The sequence below is a fragment of the Canis aureus genome, chromosome 11 (assembly GCF_053574225.1).
Source record: "Canis aureus isolate CA01 chromosome 11, VMU_Caureus_v.1.0, whole genome shotgun sequence".
NCBI lineage: Eukaryota > Metazoa > Chordata > Mammalia > Carnivora > Canidae > Canis > Canis aureus.
The window spans coordinates 23,677,910-23,685,697 of NC_135621.1; the positions used below are offsets into that span (position 1 = coordinate 23,677,910).

General features: G+C 53.9%; 1 long non-coding RNA gene across 2 annotated transcripts; it reads left to right on the forward strand.

Annotated features, from left to right (window-relative positions):
* Positions 1 to 501: 501 nt before the first annotated feature.
* On the forward strand, positions 502 to 6,276 carry LOC144323549 (uncharacterized). Of its 2 annotated transcripts, XR_013388945.1 has the most exons (5): positions 504 to 710; positions 2,004 to 2,085; positions 3,981 to 4,039; positions 4,159 to 4,382; positions 4,675 to 6,274. It is a non-coding gene; the product is annotated as an uncharacterized LOC144323549 (long non-coding RNA). The 2 variants fall into 2 exon arrangements; XR_013388944.1 differs by having other exon boundaries at positions 502 to 710; positions 4,159 to 6,276.
* Positions 6,277 to 7,788: the final 1,512 nt, after the last annotated feature.

Here is a 7,788-nt window from a genome sequence, read left to right on the forward strand (position 1 = left end):
TTAAAGATTTTATTTATTTGAGAAAGAGAGAGAGAGCGTGCATGAGCAGGAGGAGAGGCAGAGGGAGAAGCAGACTCCCCATGGAGCAGGGAGCCGGATGCCAGGCTCAGTCCCAGGACTCCAAGATCTTGACCTGAGCTGAAGGCAGACGCTTCACCAACTGAGCCACCCAGGAGCCCTTAAAACAATATTTAAAAAGAAAAAAAACCTCTGGACACAATTTGGCTCCTTTGCCCTGGTCTTGTATTGGCACTACCCTGTTTAATGCACCTCTATTCGTTTAATCCTAGGCCTGATTTATTAGTTATTATTATTTTTATTTGAGTACAACTGACATACAACGTTACACTAGTTTCAGGTGTATGACACTGGGCACATCTACACATTATGCCGCGCTCCCCACAGGTGCAGCTCCCATCCATCACCGCACATCCCTATCACAATACCATTGGCTGTTCCCGTGTGTCTTTCCTTTCTGTGACCTACTCATTGCATCACCAGAAGCTGGGACCTCCCACTCCCCTTCCCCCTGCCCATCACCCCCTCCTGGTTCACTTCAATTTGCTTGTCTTATCCTCACTCCATGCCAAGGGCCTCATCCCTCTTTGACTCAGAGCAGATGCAGACCCGCTTCCTCCACCCAGTGGGAGCTGGCCGCTTAGCCTGCTTGCCCACGGTTGCTAACTGAACCAGGATACTTTGGAGAGCAGGTAAGGTCCCGGTGGTGAGCCCCAGAGCTCCTCTCCCATCACCTTTGGATCTCTATTCCAGGTTGCCTTGGACTGGGTCCCCCCTCCCCACTGCCCTGCAACTGACACCCAGTGAGGGCTTTGCTTTACCTGTGTCCCTTACCTCCGCAGCAGCTCGGCCACCTGCAAGGGGTTGAATGGTGGCCTCCCAAAAAAGATATGCCCACATCCTGACTCCCAGAAGCGGTGCATGTGACCTTATTTGGAAGAAGTCTTTGCCGAAGTAACTGAGTTAATGATCTCGAGGTGAGATTAGCGGAGTGGGCCCTGGATCCAATGACAGAGAGCCCTTAGAAGGGACACAGAGGAGAGACATGGGGGCAGAGGAGGGAATGAAGAGGGGAAGGAGATGCGGTGGCAAAGGTAGAGACTGGAGTGATGTAGCCACAAGCTCAGGAGCGCTGGCAGCCACCAGAGGTGGGAAGAGACAGGAAGGACACCCCCCACCACCACCGCCCGGAGCCTTCAGAGGGAGCGCCACCCTGCCCACATTAAGATTTTGGACTTCTGGCCTCCAGACTATGTGAGGATATATTTCTGTTGTAGGCCGCCCAGTCCGTGGTGCTCCGTGACGGCAGCGCCAGCACCCCGGCAGACTAGCCTGGTGGGGACTCCAATGCAGGGAGCTGTTTAGACAGCCTGGCTCATCCCCAGACCCGCTGTAAGGAGCCTGCATTTTCACAGGATCCCCCTGGGCTTCCCACTGAAGTTTGAGAAGATGGCCCTGCAACCTGTTTTGAGCAAGTGACTTTTCAAAAACCATTGAACGGACACAACTAGTAACTGGGAGACAACTTTAGAAATCCTCTAGCTCATTACCCGTCACACGGTCAACTCTCAAATAAAGCTTATTTAGTGAGTGAATGCATACACAGGCTTTCGTTCTTGCGGGGTATCTTTAACTGAGAGACATCAGACATTTTTTATTAGGATCCGAGTGGCCACGGCCCTTCTTAGAAGCTGGCCCTTCCACGTAACAGGTTCCCGGATTGCTCCTGGGTCTAACTGGGGTAATCTGTAGGAAACTGCACGTCAGGACATACAAGTTTATGCAAAGCAGTGGTGAGAACAGATGCATGGCCAGAGCACAAATTTGTTATGGTCTTTAACCGAATAAAGTATTAGAGTATAATGTGATTGAGTTGCTTTTGAGTGGATAATGGACAGGGAATAACTAAGGAATAGCTCAAGTATATATTGATTAAAATGTTTAAAATCCATCTGTCTCATCAAAATCTTTTTTTTTTTTTTAAGGAGAAAGTTTATTGTTATGAATGAAATGGAGTAACATCAGGAACAAAGGAAGAGCTAATCAAGCAGCTCTCCAGAACAAGAGGTATGACAATAGAGGGTCTCTCTCAGTTGTTAGCATGGTGGTAAGTTATCTGGCAAAGGAGGCAGGCAGTGAGGTATCTGAGTCCCTAACTGCCCCCAGCTCCAAGCAGATTGTGGGGGTGGGGGGTGGGCAGGAACTGGAGGTGGAGCTCACTTCAGGGGAATAACTCCATCACACTGATAAAGGGACAGCTCTGAGGGATCCATTGTGATTGAATAAAGAGCATCGGGACCAAAGGCCCACAGGATGGTGGCATTCCAGAACTGGAAGAACCATCCTGTTGATTGGATCTGATCTGTGGTTTTGATAGATGAGGAAGCCCCATCTGGAGAGGTTGAGTGGCCCAAGGTCATTGTGTAGTAAAACATTTGGCCTTCCCCAGAGAGTTCTGGCTTTTGTCCCCAGCTTCTGGGAGATTATCCCTAAACCCTAGGAGTTTCCTGAGAATGACAGGAGTGTCTTTATTATTCTTGGGGGTTTTCCCTCAGAGCCCCCACCCCCAGCAGTTTATGAGGTTCAAGAGGTGGCTCACGGTGAGCCCCTGGGACCAAGAGGCATCAGTCCAACCTGCAGGTGGGGGCTGCTGGAGACTGAGTTCAATCATGAGTATTGGCTGTGGAACGAAGCCCCAGCAGGAAGTCCTGATACCCAAACTCAGTTGAGCTTCCAGATTGGCAATACTCTGTGCTTATTGTCACCCAGACGCCAGGAAGGTAAGATGCTGGGAATACAATGGAAGCTTCGGGTTTGGAACTCTTCTGGACTGCCCCACAAGTCCCTTCCCTTGACTGGTTTCCATCTTACATCCTTTCCCCGTAGGAGACCACTACCATGAGCGTAACGGCTTCCAGGGCGTTCTTCTTAATGAATGATCAAAACCGAGAATGGTTTGGGGAACCCCTGGACTTGGAGGTGGTGTCCGAGGGGAGCATGGTCCCGTGTGGACGATCCCCTCACACTGTGTAGCTGAGCTGAGCTCTCTCCCCAGGGTCGGGCTGGGCAGTCTTGGGCAGACTTGGCTAAGTCCGGGCAGTTGCACAGTGAGCTTTGACGGAGTCAGACCTACTCAGGAGGCAGAAGGGCCCTTGAGGTGACAATGAGGTCAGTGGCGGAAGGAGCAAGCAGAGGTAGAGAGCTTTGTAACAGGGACTGAGCAGTCGGAGGACAAGAAAACCGGAGCCCAAACTGGGAAAGAGTTCCCACATTTGTAATACAGAGGGCAGCCAGGGGAGCTCCCCTGGAGAAAGCCCTAGAGGGTGGTCCAAGTCCAGAGAGGGCCATGTGGAGATGGAAGGGACCTTCACTTTGTGAAGGCAGAGGTTGGGGATGGAGGGGGTGGGGCTGCCCAAAAGACCCTGGAAGCAAGAGAGAGCCCACACAGCTGGGTCCAGTCCTCACCCCAGATCTGGGTTCTCTTGTGAGTTGGTCTCCTGTGGCTGCTGTAATGAATTATCAAAAATTTAAAAACAACACAGGGGCACCTGGGTGGCCCAGTCGGTTGAGCATCTGCCTTGGGCTCAGGTCATGATCCTGGGGTCCTGGGATGGAGCCCCACATTGGGCTCCCTGCTCAGTGGGGAGTCTGCTTCTCCTCCTTCCTCTGCCCCTCCTCCTCCTCCCCCCGGCTCACATGCTCTCTCCATCTCAAATAAATAAATAACATCCTTTAAAAAAATTGAAACAACACAAACGTATTGTCTTCCTTTTCTGGAGGCCACAAGCCTGAAATTGGTTTCAATGGATTGAGCCAAGGGTTGACAAGGCTGGTTCCTCCTGGGGACTCCAGGGGAGAATCAGTTTCCTGGCTTTTTCAGCTTCTAGTGGCGGCCTGTCCTCCTTGGCTTGGGGCCCCTTCCTCCACCTAACTGCTCCCATCTCTGCTTCCCTCTTATACAGATCCTCATGATGACTTGGGGCCCACCTGGGTCATCTGCAGGAGGCCTCTGCCATATAAGGTCACAATCAGATTCTGGGCCTGGGACGTGGAGGTCATTGGGGTCACTGTTCAGTTTCCCCCTCGTTCACCTCTCCCATGCCTGTATCTCACTCCACCCCCCTCATCCTCTGAATGCAGTTCAAGCCACCTGCTGCCAGAAGCCCCCCCGGATCTCCAGGCTGCACACTGGACACGTCTCTTCCTGCTCAGGTCCGGGCTGCTGGGCCCCCCATCCCACTCACATGCACCTGCAGCCTCCACCCCAACCACTGAGTTCAGAGTGGTGACCCTGCATCTCACGGTTGGATATCCCACAGCAGGAACAGAATCACTGTTGGATGACAACATGTCATCAGATAAAGGCAAGTCCTGCTTCTCTGGTGGGGAGGATACATTTCAAATCCAGTGTCTTAAGGAGCAGAGTATTTGCAACTAGAACCCCCCCGGGGCACTGGGATGGGGCTTCAGTCCCAGCAGAGTACAGGGGCAGCCCGGCCGCCAATAGAAACAATGTCATTAAAAGACACATTGCAGATCCGTGGGCCTATGAGAGGTACAGTGGTTTAGATTTAGAATAATGGTAGAGAAGAGTTGCTAACGTATCTGCCAGCCGGTTGTGCATGAAGATTCTGGGGGCCCTCGCTTCCTGTTCAGATCCAGGAACCAGCCCTCCGTGTTCCTTGTCAAATGCACCGATCCTGGGAAGTTTCATGCCTCCGACAGCAAGAAAAAGGCAGTGACACTGTTCTCACCCGCAAGGCCGTGGATCCTCGGAGCCTGTCTGCACTGAGACCTTTCTCCTCTGCAGTTGCCCAGGACCGGTCCCATGAGGACCCGTGATGGTGCGTCACCCACCTGACTCCCCTCCCCAGTGGTCCTGGCTCCAGGACTCTCTCAGAGGTTGTCACTCTGCTCTGTGAATGATACTCATGTGGACATCTGCCAGAGGAGGCACAAAACGATGAATGACAGCTTGTTTTCTGCTCGTGTTGATTTTGCCATTCTGAACTTCACAACGCGGACAGAGAGCCATCTCGTCTCTGTCGGTGTCTCCTGAAGGATTTGGGCTCCATCTCTTTCACCGCTGACCACACCTCTGCCTCCCGCACACTGCCACCGACAGGGACGATGGCCGAGGAGCCGTGGGTAGAACAAGAAGAGGGGTCCCTTTCACACAAGGAGGGGCTGTCCCTCGGCAGCATGGTCTACGACTCACCTGGAAGAGCACGGGTTCAGAGTATTGATCAGGGGCATTGGAAGGACCATGGGTGTGTGGGACAATGAACCATCTGGAAAGCCCTTGGAGGAGGTGGGGTGGCCCTGGGCAGGACCCTCTGACAGGTGATGCTGTAGACCAGAGATGGCACCAGTCGGAATGTGCTCAGGCGAAAGCCAACGTGTGGTCCCCACACAGCTCAAGCCCAAGGGCTGGCAGTGGACCATCAGTAGCCTGGAGTCCTCCACTAGTTTAGTGTCCGACATGAATGGGAGTCACCCCAAAACCAACACATCCGCCTGCAAGAGAAATACTAAGCTGGCCATGAAGCCCCAGAATGATCCCATAGACTCAGGCCTGGAACTCCTTGGGGCAGCTGGTCAACCCCACGTGCCAGCTAGAAGGTTGGATAGCACCCAGAGGGGGGAAACAGAGGCCAGGCCCCACACAGGACGCTGTCCAGGACTGAGGTACCCCAGCCAGATGCCAGGACGCTCCTCCACCCCTTCCCTGCTGGCGAGGTCGGTTCCAGCCCTGGTGGGTGACTTAGAAAAATGCAGAAGGGAGCAGTAAGAAGCGCAGGCCCCACGAGGCAGGGGCCCCCTTGGCCCCAAGGCTCTAAGGACGGTACTGACCCTGGGCCTCCATGCCCTCATCTGTCACTGGGAGTAATAAAACCACCGGACCGTGTCAGGCGCAGGTCAGCTAAGATTCTGAATGCCAAAGAAGCCCACCAATGCTCAGGCATGCTATCGACGGGAGATGTTATTACTCGGACAGTGTTTCAGCTTGTACACACAGAGGGGTGTGAACATCCATTCTGGAAAATCACTAGGACAACATAGAGTAAAAAAAAAGCCAACCCAACAGCTCTTCTGATAAGCACAGACCAGCAGTGGGAAGTGGAAAAATAAAAATCTCTTTCTTAGAATCCTAAAATTTGTTTCTTTGGTGTTGCTGGGGATTGCACCACATTTCCTCGAAGTTCTTTCCTGGAGCTTTCGTTGCAGAGTGGGGGTGGGTTTGTTTCCGAAGGAGAAGAGTGATGGGGATCAATGTGAGCTCTCAGGTGCCTGGGGAAGAGGAGGCAGGGGGCAGGAGAAGTGTGGGGAGGAAGGAGCTGCAGCCCTGAGCATTCACATGGGGAGGTGGGGGGCGGGCTGTGGGGAAGAGGGGTTTCTGAAGTTCAGAGGGAGGTGCAGTCTTGGTGAGTTCCTGAGGAAGGCGGTGGGAAGGGGGGGTTAGAAACACGGGAGGGGCACCCCAGGGGTCAGCTGGAGTGGACAAAGGGGCAGCACCTGTAAGTCCCTTACCCGCCCTACACCAGCCATCCCCTTGCTTGCCCGTCCGATAGGGGTTGAGTAGGACCCTCGGAAGCAGGCTTTGGGGACACCGCCAGGGGCCTGCTTGCTGGGCTCGCCTGCCTTCTCCAGGCCTGGGCTCACCCCCCAGCTCGCTAGTTGAAAAGAGGTAGATGTTTGGAGCCTGCAGGCTGCATGGGGGCCTGCAGGGACTGCGACTGCCTTTCTTTCTTTCTTTCTTTCTTTCTTTCTTTCTTTCTTTCTTTCTTTCTTTCTTTCTTTCTTCTTTCTTTCTCTCTGTCTCTCTCTCTCTTTCCTCCCTTCCTTCCTTCCTTCCTTCCTTTTAGAGAAAGGCAGGGGAAGGGGCAGAGGAATTGAGAGAGAGAGAGAGAGAATCCTCAGGCTGACTCCCCACTAAGCATGGAGTCTGACTCGGGGCTCGATCCCAGGACCCAGAGATCACAACCTGAGCCAAAATCAAGAGTCGGCTGCTTAACTGACTGAGCCCCCCAGGTACCCCCTGGCAGGGAGTTTCTAAGTGCCCTGACCTCTTGGGAGGGGACACCCCGCACCCACCCCAGCCTCTTTGAGCCCATGTCTGGTCAACCAGTTGTGTTGGCAGAGGGGGGCTTTTTGGAAGAAGCAGGGCAGAGTGGCCCTGGGCCCCAAGTCCCTTTGGGTCCCAGCCCCAGAGTTCATCCTGGCCCTAGGCTGGCAAAAGCCCTAAGGATCCTGGGAGGGACTGGTTTCTCTCTATGTGAGTGTGGGCCACAGAGTCAAAAAACTCCCCCAGGACCGTGTGCTCTGTCCCCACCTGAACTTCCGTGTGTCTTGCAAGTGCCAGGGGGAGAGGAGCGCATATGAAGCTCAGAGGCGCCCCCAACCCTTGCCGCCCTTGAACCTAGTGGGGAGAGCTGGGAGTCTTAGTGCAGACCCCCTGCAGCTGCTCCTTGTGCTTCCCCAGGCTTCCATCCTCCCTCCAGTCCTGCCTTCAACTTCTGTGCTGAAGTCCGCCAACCTTGCAGAGAGCATTTGCCTTTAGAGGGTTCTGGGGCACACCTGTCAGCATCTCAGAGGGTCCCAGTGAGGGCTCCCCGCCTTGTTTGCCTTGGTCCGTGAAGGAAGGCCCTGGCCAGAGTGAGCAGGGAGGAAGACTCTGAGCCTCAGTGACATGCTGCCCCACAGTAACAGCCCCCTAACTCTGTGCCTTATTGTGTGTCCTTCCACCCTGTGTCAGGGGAGCTGGATGCA